The sequence below is a fragment of the Dipodomys spectabilis genome, unplaced genomic scaffold, assembly GCF_019054845.1.
Source record: "Dipodomys spectabilis isolate Male_0828 unplaced genomic scaffold, ASM1905484v1 ptg000121l, whole genome shotgun sequence".
Classification (NCBI taxonomy): Eukaryota; Metazoa; Chordata; class Mammalia; order Rodentia; family Heteromyidae; genus Dipodomys; species Dipodomys spectabilis.
Genome location: NW_024870798.1, coordinates 9,241,894 through 9,258,892, shown reverse-complemented (window position 1 = coordinate 9,258,892; position 16,999 = coordinate 9,241,894). Strand labels below are relative to the sequence as shown.

The following is a 16,999-nucleotide window of genomic DNA, read 5'->3' as shown; positions in this document are numbered from 1 at the left end:
TATTCGATTTATTATTTTCTCATATTGCTGTACATTTAAAACTGCCTGTCTATGATGTTCAACAAGAATTTTATAGACTATGAGTAGCCTTTAAAGTTACCCACTAAGATTATTATTTATGGTTCATCTCATCATTTGTATATGGCTTATACCATCATTTATTCCTCGCTAACATATAAAGTAAGGAATCCCTTAAATTTTAACAGAAACTGTGAAGCTAATGTCTTAAATCTTCACTCTGCTTCTTTACACAAACACTTTGCAATTTCTCATTAGTAAAGTTTCTATAAACTCTGAAATGTACATACTTAGTAGTATATGACTGCTACCATGAATCTTAAATGCTTTATGGAAAAGTTTTACAGCGTGCTAAATAGTCTTAATTTTGGCATATATGAGCAAATTCCCAAAATTAAACATGTTTAAAACATTAAAACTTTTAACAAACCTTAACACTTTCTATAGTGTTCATTATGGCAGGTTCCTTGTACAGAATAATTGAATTCCTCCTCCTACATATCCGTTGAACAACAAATATATGGAATTATTTTGTTTTGGACATATCAATCTTGACTTTATTCTTAAATGTGTTCTTATGTAAGAAATACATGGTTCTAAAATTTCACAACAATTCTTTTGAATTTAATTTTTGTGGAATTGTCTAGTTTAAGAAAATCAATTACACTTTATATATAAAATTGTTCTGTGCTCAATTCAGTAGCACATACACTAACATTGGAACAATAAAGAGAATATCCCCTGACTGAGGATGACACTCGACTTCGTGAAGCATTCCAGATTTTTAAAAGAACAGATGCTGGATAGGATGTGGGCAGAAGGGAACCTTAATGCCTTGTTGTTAGGAGTTTAAACTTGTTCGAAGACTTTGGAGAGTAGTATGGAGGTTCCTCAAAAGACTACATAGAGCGCCCGTAACACCCAGCAATCCCATTTTGGCATTCACCCAAATGATCACAAACAAGATCATACTAAAACTACCAGCAAAACTATGTTCATTGCAGCATTATTTACCAAAGCTAAGATATATAACCAAACCCGATGTCCCACAGTAAACGAATGGATCAAGAAAATGTGTGTGTGTGTGTGTGTGTGTGTGTGTGTGTGTGTGTGTGTGTGTGTGTGTGTGTGTGTTTGTGTACTGGAATTCTATACCTCCATCAGAAAGAATGACATCACCCAGTTTGTTAGGAAATGGAAAGACTTGGAAAAAATTATATTAAGTAAATTAAGCCAGGCCCAAAGAAGTGAAGTAAGCCAGGCCCAAAGAAACATAGGTCCCATGGTTTCCTTATTTTCAATAACTAGTATGTGTCTGCTACAAGTAGAAAACATCATATAAGTTGATGTTAGGCAAAATGAACCCCAAGATAAGGATTCAAATGGTTTTTCTTTCTTGCGATTGTTTCTAAGATATTTATAAGATCATTTCTTTGTTGCTTTGTATGTTCCTCCTGCAAGCTAAAGCCCCTGTTTTCACTGTATTTGATGTTGGTACTATTTGTGGAGTGGAAGGGAAACACAAATCATTTAAATAGGGATGCAGGTGGACCCATTGCAACAATGAGATGAACAAGTCATTGTGTCAAAAAATGATTTTGGCCGGGGGTTGAGGGATGTGGACAGTGGGGGGACTGGGGTGGGGGAGGGGTTAGTGGGGGTGGAGGGTGGAAGATGGGCAGGGATGGGAAGGGGAAACAAAGGAGGAGCAAGTGGACCCATTGCAACAATGAGATGTACAAGTCATTATGTCAAAAAATGAACTTTACAACTTTGGTGGGAGGAGGACCGGATGGGGGAAGTGGGGGAGTATGGGAAGGGATAGGAAGGGGAAGCAAAGAGGAGGCAACAATGCTTGATAAGAAATGTACTCGTTATCTTGCCCATGTAATTGTAACTCCTCTGTCAGTATTCTCACAATAAAAAGAAAAGAAATGTACTCAATAACTCACCCATGTAATTGTAACCCCTCTGTATGGCATTTTCAGAATTAAGAAAAAAAGAAACATAGGTCCTATGGTATCCCTTATTTGCAATAACTAATGTATGTCTGGGATAAGCAAGAAGGTATGGTAAGGCGAAAAAAAGTAGTAGGCAACAATGCTTGATAAAAAATGTACTCATTGCCTTTTCCATGTAATTGTAACTTCTCTGTATGGTATTTTCACAATTTAAAAAAAAGGTCAAAAGCATGTGCATATGACTAGATAAGATTATGTTAAGGTAAATGAACCCCATGATAAGGACACAAGTGGTTTTTTATTTCTTCCTGTGGTTTCTAATATATTTCTAATGTACGATGTGATTTTTTATATGTGCATCCCCCACAGTTAAACCCCTGTTTTCACTGCATCTGATGTTGGTGCACTTCCATCTTGTATGTACACTTCTCTAACTTGGGGATGCAAAGGGAAAAAACAAAAGGCTTTAATAAGCATACAGTATGACCATTGCAACAATGTGACGCACAAGAGAGTATGTTGAAAAATGAACTTTACAATTTAGGAGGGGAGGGGAGGGAAGTGTACTTGTGGAGGTGGGAGGGAAGGGATCGTGGGGGAAAACAAAGGAGGAGGTAACAATGCTTGATAGGAAATGTACTCATTACCTTTTCATGTAACTGTAAACACTCTGTACAGTAGTTTTACAATAAAAAATATAAAAATGTTCTCGGATGGAAGAGAATATTTCCCCTATTTTACCCATGTAATATCGTTAACAAAGAAATTAATGCAAAATACTGATATGAAGATATTTTGAATAAATATGTGTGTATGTGTATGTGTGTGTGTGTGCGTGCCTGCGCATTTTCGTTCTCAGAGTTTGAATTCAGTGCACCAAGGTCTCACTAGGCCATTCCTCTCTAGATTGATGAGCTACTATATAAGCTACATCTCCATTCTTGGCTCTTTGCTAGTTCATTAATTTTTTAAAATATTTTTATTACTTTTTTATTGTGAACATACTGTATAGAGGGGTTACAATTACATGGGCAAGATAATGAGTACATTTCTTATCAAGCATTGCAGCCTCCTCCTTTGTTTACCCTTCACATCCCTTCCCAGCCTCCCCCTGCCCTCCCTACCCCATCCTCACCCCCCCCACCAATGTTGTAATGTTCGTTTTCAACATAACAACTTGTACTTCTCATTGTTGCAACGTGTCCACCTGTATCCTTAAACGACTTGTTTTTCCCCTTCTCCTCCACAAAGTATACCGACATCAAATATAGTGAAAGCAGGGGTTATACTGTGGGGGAGGGACATACAAAGCAAAAAAGAAATAATTTTATAAATGCATTAAAAAATGCATTAAAGAAAAAAACATTTAAATACATATCTAAGGGTTCATTTTCCTAACATCACATTATCTGACCTTTTCTGCTTGACTCATACATATACTAGATATTGCAAATAAGGGAAACCATGGGACCTATGTTTCTTTGGGCTTGGCTTACTTCACTTCTTTGGGCCTGGCTTAATTCAATTAATATAATCTTTTCCAAGTATTTCCATTTCCTAACAAACTGGGTGATGTCATTCTTTCTGATGGAGGCATAGAATTCCATTGTAATTTTTTTAAAATAATCTCATGAATAGTTTTTGTCCTGATTGGCTTCCAACGGTTATCCACAGATCTCAGTTTCCTGAGTAGACAGGATTACAGGTGTGACCAACCAGCACAAGGCTTTCAGAATAATTTATAAAGTAGAAGAAAATTGAGTTCATGGAGGCCTGTTTATCATCTCCTGCTTTTAAAGCATTTTGGAGTGATTATATGTGAATTTATTTCGTTTTGGATTCTTAAAAGACAGTAAGTGATGGTATTTAAAAGTTTTAATCTTTTTTTTTATTGGTCATGTGGCATGATCTCTGGGCTTGGCCGCTGTCCCTGTGCCTTTCAGCTGAAGGTGAGTGCTCTACCCCTTGAGCCACAGTGCCACTTCTGCTTTCCTAGTGGTTTATTGGAGATAAGAGTCTCACAGACTTTCCAGCCCGGGCTGGCTTTGAAGCGCAATCCTCAGATCTCAGCTTCCTCTGTAGGCAGGATTATAGGCGTGAGCCACCAGCTACTGGCTAGTTTTAGTACTTTTTAAAATGTATACTGGAACTGTGGAACAGAATAATTTGTCTCTCTTTAGACCTCAATTTATAAGCTCAGCTCTGAGCATGATAACCCAATGTCACCAACACTGTGTTAAAGACAAAATGTGACAGAAAACAATTACCATCGGCAATAATTGCTATGCTATTATTTCTTGGACAACATGAATATTGAATTGAGAGAGTAAGGGAATGGAGAGGATTTTACCTACTTTTTTATTGCTTACTTTTGGAAATTTTGACTCATTTCCTTCCCCATTGTGTGTCTTTGGGCCATGCACTTAGTGCCTTTGGGCCATGCACTTAGTGCCTTTAATTAAAATATTTCCTAACACTAAAATGGTAACAATATTAGAATTATAGCAAATGTTTTCTTAAGAATTAAGAGAAATAAAACTTGTGAAATACTTAATAAACTTCTAGGAATTACAATTACAATTACATGGGCAAGATAATGAGTATATCTCTTATCAAACATTGTTGCCTCCTCCTTTGCTTCCTGTCCCCTGAGATTTTTAGAAAAAAAAGGAGATAAGGTATGAAAGAACAGCATAGAAGGATATACAACTTATCACACAGAGATTAAGAACTAGCCTAAGAGATTTAGAATGCTAAAGGCAATGAGGAATAAGCCTAGTTGATAACTAGTTTTTCGATAACCAAAAATGGTTCTCTAGAACAATTTCTAGTACACCTTAGTTACTATCACTTATCCTTCCATCGAGTTATTCCTTCTATTCTATCACAACTGTTAATTAGCCTCTGCGTTTTTGGTACCATGATTAACCAAAAAGATTTCCAAATGTCACTTAGACTATCCTTCTCTCTGTGATTAGCAGTGACCACACAAAATCCTGGAATCTTTGAATTTCCAGAATAATTCTTCACCTGATATCTAAGCACATTCCTGGCATTAGTTGCTTTGACCTAATGACCAAAAAAAATTTTTTTAACAGAGTATGCTATAGTAAGTAAAGTACATGAATTAGGGACTATTGTCAGGTGTCAGTATGGAAGGAGAAATTATATATTCAAAGTATGGTTTCTTTATTTTGCATTTACTAACTAAATGGTTTTTTTTATTGTGAAAATAGTGTACAGAGGAGTTACAATTACATGGGCAAGATAATGAGTACATTTCTTATCAAGTATTGTTGCCTACTCCTTTGTTTCCCCTTCCTATCCCTTCCTATCCCCCCTATTTCTACTGCCCCCCCCCCCGCCAAAATTGTAAAGTTCATTTTTCAACATAACGACTTGTACTTCTCGTAATTGCAATGGATCCACCTGTATCCCTATTTAAACGATTTGTTTTTTTCCATTCCCCTCCACAAATTATACCAACATTAAATACAGTGAAAGCAGGGGTTATATCCTGGGGGGGGGGGACATACGAAGCAACAAAGAAATCATCTTATAAATATATTAGAAACAGTCACATGAATGAAAAAATATTTGAATACTTTTTTTTTTATTATTGCTAGTCCAGGGGTTTAAACTCAGGGCTAGGGAATTATTTCTGAGCTTTTTTTTTTTTTTTAGGCTAGCACTCTACCACTTGAGGCATAGCACCACTTCCAGTGTTTTTCTGTTTATGTGGTACTGGGGAATTGAACCCAGGGTTTCATGCATGCTAGGCAATCACCGTACCATGGAGCCACATTCCCAGAACCCTAAATGAATTTCTTAAGAAGACATTACATTTTGATTCCGTAACTATGTATCATAATTTTGTCTAGGTGCCAGAAAATGATGTAGAAAACAATACAATATGAGAAGTCTAGTAAGGCTGGATGGAAAATGAATAACTGTCATGGTCTAGCTAGGGTACAGAGAGGCTTATGTCATGGAGCTGTTTCAACAGGCTGAGCGAGACAGCTCCTGATCCACAGCCCACCTCCAGAATGAGAGGGCCACTATGGGGTCTAGCCACATGGGGAAAATGGGCCACCTCCTCCAGGACATTCAACCAGTTCATGTGAGAGAGAGGGAGAAAGAAAGTGAGAACTACACTTAAGCCCTGTGCTGGTGGCTCAGAACTCTAATCCCAACTACACAGGAGTCTGAGAAATGAGGATCATGGTTCATAGCCAGCCTGGTAAGGAATGTCTGTGAGACTCTTATCTCCAAAGATCGACCAGAAAACTGAAAGTGGTGCTGTGGGCTCAAGTGGTAGAGCGCTAGTCTTGAGCTGTGGAGCTCCAGAACAGCCCTCAGACCTAGAGTTCAAGCCCTATGACTGACAAGAAGTGGACTTCCCACTACAAAAAGTGGGCTGAATAGCACCCATTTAACTAGGGAGGATGGTAGAGAAGTCAAGCCTAGATTTCTGTGAACTTGAGATCATAAGTAGGTCACCCAGCTTCTCCATGCCTTGTTGTCCCCAGTTGCAAAACTCAACACAGTGAAGGATACCCTTCCTCATGGGAATATGGTAATGATGAAAGAGAGCCATGTTTTGTTTCATAATCCCACACCCGTTGCCCCATTAATAACAGGGGACACCTGAGCCCTTTCCAGATAACTATTTGTCTTATGCTCACAGAATTGTTGAGAACATTACCTGAAGGCCACTCCCTCTGTGCCTAGCCATGTTCCAGAGATCCCTCTATATAAATCCCTTGTTTCCTCACAACTGTTCTGTGAAGAGACTGAGTTCCGATTGTTGTGGCCCTACCCAGAGCTTTATCTGTGGTCAAGAATCGGCTACCATGGACTAAGAGTTTGTGATAATCCATCTAAACTGATGACTGAGCATGGCTCTACATGTCTACCATCCCAACTACAGAAGACCAGGCCTGGTGGACCATAAATGTCACAGATAGGAGGACCACCTGAGCTCAGCCCAGCCTGAGCATATATTGTTTTTTTCTCAGAAATGCACAAGACAAAAAGGTGGCTCCTCAGAGCCAGGGAGAGGAAACAAGCAGGGGGTCATGGTGCTTTCAGAGGGGTTTCTGACCCGAGTTGGGAATGGTGTTGGGGCGGCCACTCACCTGTGCTGCTGGGAGACGCTGTTGGCAGCTGATCCAGGTAGAGCGAGCAGGGATGGCGGTGGCATGGCAGACATATGGGCCCAGAGCAGAGGACCAGGGGCAGGGACCAGGTCAGGGCCTTAGGCTGGCTGCGATTTGAAATCCAGCACCACAGGAAGGGGGGGAGGGGGATGGGACATGTAAATTTCCTACTATTCTCTAAAGTTACCTTGAGTCTCTTGCTCACCACTCAGCCACCTCTACCTTCCTTAACTGCTGGTAGTGGTGTACTAAAAGAGGGAATCCAGTTGCTACCAGGCATCATGGAATGTGGGCGTTGCCACCATTCTTGTATTCCATTGGTCAGAAAGAAACATGAAAGAATGGGGGTGTGGCTAGAATCCTGTGATGCAATCAGCATGGGCAGAGTCAATTTGACAGGGACTCTCCCAGCCCTTTTCCCATTCAGTTGGGGACAAGAGGGAGACCACTTTAGCTGCATGGATGCACAGATTGTTATTTATGTCTGTTTGTTGCCAGTCCCGAACCTTGAACTCAGGATCTGGGCACAGTCTCTGAGCTGCTTTTGCTCAAGGTTGGCCCTCTACCACTGGAGCCACAGGGCTTCTGGCTTTGTTGGCACTGAAGTTGGACAGGGGTCTCAAGGACTTTCCTCCTGAGGGTGACTTTGACAATGATCCTCCCATCACAGCCTTGTAAACATCAAGAAGGACTGTTGAGAGCCACTGGTGCCTGCCTAATCATTGGTGTTGCTGATGTTCTTGGACAGACCAGTGAGTTCCCTATCCTCAGGTTTAAGTGGTGGGAGCTGGAGCCCACAGTTTGAATCCTGGTCCTGTCACCTCCAAATGGCAGGAGATCTTAAGATACTCATTCATATCCATATGAATACAAATGGATGGGATGTATGTCATGATTGAATGGGCAGTTCTTGAATGATTCTAGGATAAAATTATACATAATTATATTATAGGACACTAATCGATTTTATTTAATACTTTATTAAGATGTAAACAATCACATTCATAAAATGGAGGAATAATGAAAAACCTAAGAATTGGGCCTCACATACTATAAAGGTGTCATTTTTCTGCCAGGACTGGGATTTGAACTCATGGTCTAGGTAACACTGTTGTACTGTGTAGGAAGGGGAATCTGGCCTCCTTGAAGTCAAGAAATTCAAGTCTGTTCCTTAGGCCTGAAATCAATCCCCACGTATTCATGTACAATTTACATATATGATTTATATTTATATACATATGTTGACTCCATATTGCATTCAGTGTAGTTATTTTATTATTTTTTTGTTTTATTTATGTATTGACCATTTATTTTATTGACTTATGGCACATAGAACATTGGTTACATTGATTACATAGGATATAGGCCTGCATATGTATTCCACTTCATATCTGACACCCAGGACATTCACAGAAAAGGAAAACGTGTCAGCATCAGCTTCTTACTCAACGATTCATTGTTTGGGAGTGCTGGTATCTGAACTCATGGCCTACAGGGCCAAATTCATGAATGGGCGAGTGTGAACACGCCTTCCTGGGGCAAACTGAGTGATAGGCTGTTCCCAGGACCTGAGATCGAGCCCAGGAGTTAACAAAATATGAACAGATTGACATGCAGATGACAGTACACGAATAAATATATGTCTTTATAGAGTGCCAGAGATGTCTATAGATTATTCAGTTATATAGACTACATTCCTACCAATTCTTGGGTATTTTTTATGCGTCCATGTAATTAATGTTATTGTTTTCATCCTTACACTATTAATGAAATTAATCAGTGTACTGAAATTATTGCATTCCTGTAAATAATAATATTCTTTTAATGCTTCAAAAATATTAAATAAAATCAATAAGACTCATGAAAACATGCTGTCTAATTTTATAGGAGCATCATTCACGACCAACTCATTCAACTGTGACATTGACAAGAATCCATTGTTATTCCTATGGATGGGAACCAGTTTCTTAGTATCTCCTGCCATTGGTTGGTCAGATCCTATGTTGCCACTTGGGCCTATGGCTTCCCTAATAGTCTGCCAACCTTCAGCAATGCAAGGGGCAGTACCCTTTGCAACATTGTCATTCAGACCCAGGAGGGTCACCATGCAAAGGAAGAAAACGTAAAAAGGCCACATTTTTTCTGTGCATTGTTTTCCCTGAAAGGCCTGAGTGTCTAGGATCCCATCAGCAGCTGGGGGTCCAGTGGCTGCACCCCAGCCTAGAGTGATCAAAGCTGAGGTAGAATTGCCACAACCTGAATTCAAGCCATGTGCTTGAAAAAATTAAAAAACAACTTACATACATACATACATATATACATACAAAATATTAAAAATATTGTGAGGATCCTTGGCTTGTAATTCTTGCCATTTTTTCTGCCAGGCCTGTGATTTGAACTCAGCGTCTGGGGAAATCTGCAGTACTGTGAGGGATGGGAAGATCACCGTGTTGGAGACAAGAAAGAAAGACTTGTTCCTAGGGCCTGAATTCAAAAACAATATTCGTATACATTTTAAATACATGATTTATATTTACATGCACAGGTTTACTCATGTTGTGCTTAGTGTATTCATTTTTTATGTTTTACTTGTTTCTTATGCATTTGAATATGATTACACATATAACATTTTTTGCATCCTATTACATGAGACATAGACTTGCTTATGTATTCTACATCATTCCTGAGGCCCAGGACTTTCACCGATAAGGAAAACAAGTGGGACAATTGGCTTTTCCACCAGGCTTAAGTTTTTGCTAGTTCTGTGACTTGAACTCAGGCTCTAACAGGCCCCCTTCATGAAAGGGTAAATGTTAGCACACCAGTCTGATGCAAGTGAAGTTACTGGGCAAATTTGAGGACCTGAGATCAAGCCTAGGAATGGCCAATATATAAACAGATAGATGTTTAGATTGCAGTGTGTGTGTGTGTGTGTGTGTGTGTGTGTGTGTGTGTGTGTGTATTAATAAATGTATATGCATCTACAAAGTTATACAGAGACAGACATTTATGTAGATTCTAGTGTATAATCTTATACAAAAAGTGATGTCTATATCTTATTTTTACATATTCTATTACTACCAATTATATGGTGTAAAATTATGCCTCCATTAATTAATCACGGTATACTAAATAAAGAATTAATCAATGACCTATATATATTGCATACAATCTTATACTGGAATGAGTATCTAATTAGTAATTAAGTTAGTACATTTCAAACATTCTATTAGTATTCCTATAGATAGGAACAAGTTTCTAAGATCTTCAGCCTTTTGTAGGTGGCAGGCCTAGGATCGATCTCAGGGCCTAGGTATGTGGGTTGGACTCATGCTTCACTGACAGCCCCCCATCCTTCATCCATGCAAGGTCACGTACAATTTTCAAGCCAAGTCATTGAGCTCTAAGAGGGTCACAGTGCCAAGGAAACAAAAGTAAACCTGTTGTGTAAAATTACCTAGTTTTCCTTCTCCATTTTTGTTGGTTTGCTGTATTTTTGCCAGTGCTGGGAATTGAACTCGGGTCCTAGGATCCCTGAATCATCTGTGTAAAAGCTGCATCCTAACCTAGGGTAATCATGGTTTAAGACACAAGGAAGCATTTGCTTCCTTGAGCAAAAGTAGATCAGGGAAAATGTCTAGACTCACAGTTCCAGCCTCAGGACCTGCCACAAAAAAAGAGCCAGTAACTCCATGTGTCTGTGTATGTGTACATGTATTTGAATTTGTGAAGATCCAGAGTTGCTATTCAGAAAGGCACCTAGCTAGGAAATTTGCTTTGAATAGAATGAATTCTTAGCACAGGGTGTGCATTCAAGACAGTGCATGATCCGGGGCTCCCCTCACTGTTCCCAGTTAACCGGAGGGAGTCCCCATACCCCAGGCTGCTGATGGAAATCTGCCTCATTGTTGGAACAGGCAGACAAAAAGCCTCACTCCTGTGCATCTGGATAACAAACAATTCATCCAAGCCAATTAGTGAGGATGAGTGTGCTCAGGCTGTTAAGGCTGTTAGGAAAAAAAAGACCTCTTTGTATAACAAGCAATCTCTGTCCCCTGTGCTCTGTTTTGACTGGAAGCTTTCATTTGTGCCACCTGCTATGGCAGACCAAGTTCCCTACACTCATCCTGTCTTTGTAAGACTATGTTTCAGTGTTGAAACAAACTGCTACCATTAATCCAACAGTCCTTCTGTTAGGCAATTAGGGAGCTGAACACAATGAAATGATTCATTATTGGCAACGGTGCCTCCGTGTGTGTGTGTGTGAGTGTGTGTGCGCATACACCGTCTTGGTGATTGAACTATGGACCTAACCACTGTACCTGAGTTTCTGCTATATAAGGACAGTACTCTACCACTTGAGCCACACAGCCACTTCAGGCTTTTTTTCTAGGTACTGAGGATTCAAACCCAGGGTTTCACACACACAAAGCAGTCTACCCCTAAGAAACATTCCCAGCACTCCAGGTTTCTTTCTTTCTTTTCTTGTAAATTGGAGGAGTTGAAGTCTGGGCCTGGGTGCTGTCTCTGAGCTCTTCATCTCAGTCTAGCACACTACCACTTGAGCTACAATGCCCCTTCAGGCTTTCTGGTGGTTTATTGGAGATAACCATCTCAAGGAATTTCCTGCCAAGGCTGTCTTTGGACCGTGATCTTGGATAGTTTTGAAATGAGATCCTCAGCTTCCTGAGCAGGCAGAATGATAGACCTCAGCTAAAGACATCTAAGCCATGACACTTTGCTGCAAGTGGGTCCTTGGCTCAGCATGGTAGAAAATTAGCCATGAGCCCAAGAAGAAAGTCAGTGCCTATGCTCTGCGTTTAAGGTTCATGATGGAGAAACCTAAACCAAAACAATTGTCTGCAGGAGACAAGTCACTAGAGTTTAGTACATACATAAATTTGGCCCTGCCTTGGGGACATATCTGAGCCTCAACTTTCTCATCTGCACATTCATCTCACTTGTGTAGCTCTTATAAGGACCAGATTAAAGAATACAACTCGTGAAGGACTTAGCACATAGCACCCTGTGAAGGACTCAGCACTCAATACCCAATGGACAACCCAGAAGTACTCAACACCCAGCACCCCAGGAAGGACTCATCACATAGCTATATCCCACAAACTGTCATTAGAATTTGGGTGCTTTCATCAGTATCACCATTGTTTCAGATACATGCCACAAACTGCACAAGTTCACATCTAATGGTTTAAAGGGGTGTTTTGTGAGGGAGAGTCATCAACCTCTCATAGGTTGGAGGGACTGTCCTAAGATCTTTTCCTCAAGGCTAGATCTCTACCACTTTTAGGCACAGCTCAGAGTCTACCAGACGTCGTGCCAGGGCTGAGTTTTCAACCCCCAGTGTCTGATCTCACCCTCTGAGCAGCTAGTGGTGAGCCATCAGTGTCTGGTTCCATGATGCTGGGCTGCAGCTAGTGACCTCTGGATAAGTTAGGTTAGATGACAGCCGTCAGTTTCAGACTCCCAGCTTGCTCTGTGATGAGGTATTTGAAATCCTGCCTTTCTATAATTGCAGTCAGAACATTCTAACTTGTTTTTGGTTCCAGTCCTGGGGCTTGAGGTAAGGGCCTAGACAGTCCCTAAGCCTTCATGCTCAAAGCCAGTGCTCAACTGCTTGACAGCACTACTTACGGGTTTTCTGTGCATGTAATAGTGTGGAATTGAATCCAGGTCTTCATACATTCGAGGCGAGCATTCTACCACTGAGCTCCAGGAATGACAAGTGTAGAAATAGATATGTAGATTGTAACATATATATATATATATGTATATATATATATATGTATATATATATGTATAAAACAAGACAGAGATGTCTGTATATTATTTAATTATATATATTATATTACTACCACTTATCAATAAATTATTCCTTCCTGTATTGAAGTATTATGGTTGAATACATAACAAAGTATTAATTGAAAATTATTCAATATAGTATAATTATTGTGTATAATTTTATAATATAACCATACAATAATGTAATTGTTACTTTACAACATTCCATTCATAAGGATGTATATCGGAATGCATTTCTTAGAATATCCTACCATTCATAGATGGGAGTCCTGGGATTCACACCCCAGGCCTAGGTTTCTGGTTTGGGCTATGGCTTCCCAGATAGCCCACCAAAATTCAGCAGTGCAAGGTCATGTACACTTTCCGAGCCCTGCTTGCAATGCAAAGGAACAAACAATGAAAAACTGCCTCTAATACTTCCCAGTTTTAACCTTCTCCTTTTCCCCCCTCTCTTTTCTTCTTTTATCTTTTTGGTTTTGGGGTCAGAACTCTGGGTCTCAGTGCTGTTCCTCAACTCTTCAGCTCAAGGCTATCGCTCTACCACTTGAGCCATTGCGCTACTCGTGACTTGTTTCTGCTTATGTGGTACTGAGGAATCGAATCCATGGCCTTATGCATGCAAGGCAAGGACTCTATTACTGAGCTACCTTCTCAGCACTTCTCCTTTTTTTTTTGACAGAGCCAAGATTTGAATTCGGATCCTAGGATCTCAGGATGAACTGTGGGTACAGAGGCTGCAACCCAGCCTAAGATGATCGAAGGTGTCATATGCAAAGATGCACAATTTTATTTCTTCTTTCCCTATTTGGATCCCCTTTATGTTTGCATCTTTTCTTATTGGTGTAGCTAGGCATTCTAATACTGGATTGAAAAGAAGTGGACAGATTGGACATCCTTGTCTTGTTCCTGAGTTAAGAGGAAATGGCCTCAGTTTTTCACCATTAAGTATAATGCTGGCTGTAGGTTTGTCCTATACAGCCTTTATTGTATTGAAGAATGTTCCATGGATTCATAATTTTTCCAAAACCTTCATCATAAAGGGGTGTTGGATCTTGTCGAATGCTTAATCTGCATGTATTGAGATAACCATGTGGTTCTTATTCTTGCTCCTGTTGATATGATGAATAATATTAATTGATTTGTGTATATTGAACCAGCTTTGCATCCCTGAAATGAATCCTGTTTGATTATGCTGTGTGATTTTTTGGATGAGTTGTTGACTTGGATTGGACAAAATTTTGTTGAGAAGTTTTGCATCAATGTTCATCAAAGAAATGGGTCTATAGTTCTCTTTCTTTGATGAGTCCCTGCCTGGTTTTGGGATGAGGGATATGATGGCTTCATAGAATGTGTTCGGTAGTGAACTTTCTCTTCAATTTCATGGAATAGTTGGAGGAGTATTGGTGTGAGCTCTGCTTTGAAGGCCTTGTAGAATTCTGCTGTAAAGCCATCTGGTCCTGGTCTTTTCTTAGCCAGGAGGTCTCTTATTGCTGTTTCTATTTCAGTGCTTTCTATTTCAGGGCCTGTTAAGATGGTTTAACTCGTCTTGGTTTAGTTTTGGCATGTCAATATTTGCTAGAAAAAGGTCCGTTTCTGTTAAGTTCTCAAACTTATTAGCATGCAGGTTTGAGAAATATTCCCTTATAATGTTTTGAATCTTGATTGTTTCCGTGATGATGTTTCCATTCTCATCTCTGAGTTTATTTATTTGGGTTTGTTCTCTTCTTTTTCTGATAAGATTTGCTAAGAATCTGTCAATTTTGTTAATTTTTTGGAAGAACCAACTCTTTGTTTTGTTGATTCTTTCTATAGTTTTTTTTGGATTCTAATTCATTTAATTCTGATTTAATATTAATTATTTCGTTCCATCTACTGGATAGGGGTTTTTCTTGCTGCTCTTTTTCAAGGAGGTTCAGATGTCTCATTAAATTGTTCGTTTCAGATCTCTCCAATTTGTTGATGGAGGAGCCCAGAGCTATAAACTTGCCTCTGAGTACTGCATTTTCTGTGTCCCAGAGGAGCTGGTAATTTGTGTGCTCGTTTTGTTGAATAGCATGAACATTTGAATGTCCTTTCTAATCTCTTCCATGACCCACTGGTGATTCAGCAGTGTGTTTTTCAGCCTCCAATTGTTACCGGACTTTCTTTGGAGGCTTTTGTTGTCGAGTCCTAATTTTATTCCCTTATGTTCATAGAGAATGCAACGTATAACTTCAATGTTTCTGAATTTGGACAAGTTTGCTTTGTGGCCTAAAATATGGTCTATTTTAGAAAATGTTCCATGTGTTGCTGAGAAAAACGTGTATTCTGTTGCTGCTGGGTGAAATGTTCGGTAGATGTCTGTTAAATCTTCTTGATCTATGCAGCTGTTTAATTCTGCGGTTTCTCTGTTGAGTTTTTGCTGAGTTGATCTATCTAGTGGGGAGAGTGGTGTGTTAAAGTCTCCAACAATTAATGTCTTTGGATCTACGTGGGATTTGAGGGAAAGGAGTGTTTCTTGGATAAATTTGGGTGTTCCATTGTTTGGTGAATAGATATTTAGAATCGTAATATCCTCCTGAATGGGAGATCCATTAATTAGCATGTAGCGACCTTCTTTATCTCTTCCCATGAATTTTAATTTGAAGTCTATTTTATCTGATATTACTATTGCAACTTCCGCCTGTTTATGGGGGCCGTTTGCCTGGTAGATTTTGTTCGAGCTTTTAACATTGAAAATTGTTTGTTGGTATGGGCAAGATGTGACTCCTGAAGACAGCAGATAGAAGGATCTTGTTTTTTAATCCCAGTAGACAGTCTATAACCGTTAATTGGAGAGTTAATTCCGTTAATATTGATAGGTAGGACTGAGAGGTATTTGAGAGTTTTTGCCATGTTATCCAACTTATTGGGTGCTGTGAAAACTGGGTTCTTCTTATGGTTCTTGGATTTTCAGTTTGGGTGCTGTTTCTTGGCCTTTAGTGTGGTCTTGTTGGTTTTCTATGTTTAGGACATCTTTAAGAATCTTTTGTAGAGCTGGTTAGGTGGAGATGTATTGCATTAATTTTTCATTGCTATGGAAGTTTTTTATTTAGCCTTCAGTTATGAAGGAGAGTTTAGCTGGGTACAGTATTCTTGGTTGATAGTTGTTTGATTTTAGGGCATGGCATACATCATGCCTGGCTCTTCTTGCTTTGATTGTCTCTGCTGAGAAATCTGAGGTGATTCTAATTGGTTTGCCTTTATAGGTGATTAATCTTTTCTCCTTGACAGCTTTAAGGATCTTTTCCTTGGTCTGAGTTGATCCTGTGTGGATTATAATGTGACTGTGGGATGTCCTATGCTTGTCTGGTCTATTTGGGGTTCTAAAAGCATCTTGTGTCTGAATAGTCCTATCTTTTTGCATGTTTGGGAAGTTCTCTGCTAGGATCCTGTTAAACAAATTTCCTAGACCATTAACTACTTTTTCTAGGTGCTCCTCTACACCAATTATCCTTAGATTAGGCCTTCTGATGGTGTCTTTCAAGTGTTGGATAGAGTTTTCATATTTATTGGGCTTGTCTTGGATGGTTGTATGTTCTTTCTCTATAATATCTAGGCTGTCTTCAATCCCTGAGATTGGATATTCTGCATGGTCTAACCTGCTGTGGAATAGAGTGATGTGGGAAGGCAGAGGGAGAGTTAACTAAGTCCTTATCTCAAAGCAAGCAATAGGTTGGGTTGAATGAAAGTAGAGAGAGAGAAACAAAGAAGAAAGAGAAAGGGAAAAGAAAAGAGACCTGAAAAGTAGAAAAGTAAAAATTAATAATATTATTCAGGGTTGAAAACAATCTAGTTAGAGAAGAACGTGAATATAATGAGAGAATGGGAAGAATAAAAAGGAGATGTGAAAAACTTAAAACTAATAGTGCTTAAAATAGTATATATGTATAAAGAGGTAGTACTGCTATTAAGGAATTTAATTCTCAGAGGTTTTGAGTTGAGCAATTAATTTGTGGTTTAAGTATGTACACAATGGGGGATATGGTCTAATAGTCAACTACGGGTATATCTGAGGATGTG

The 16,999-nt window shown here is 39.3% G+C and overlaps 1 pseudogene; it reads left to right on the top strand.

Moving 5' to 3' along the window:
* The first annotated feature begins 705 nt into the window (after window positions 1-705).
* On the top strand, window positions 706-804 carry LOC122115607 (annotated as a pseudogene).
* Window positions 805-16,999: the final 16,195 nt, after the last annotated feature.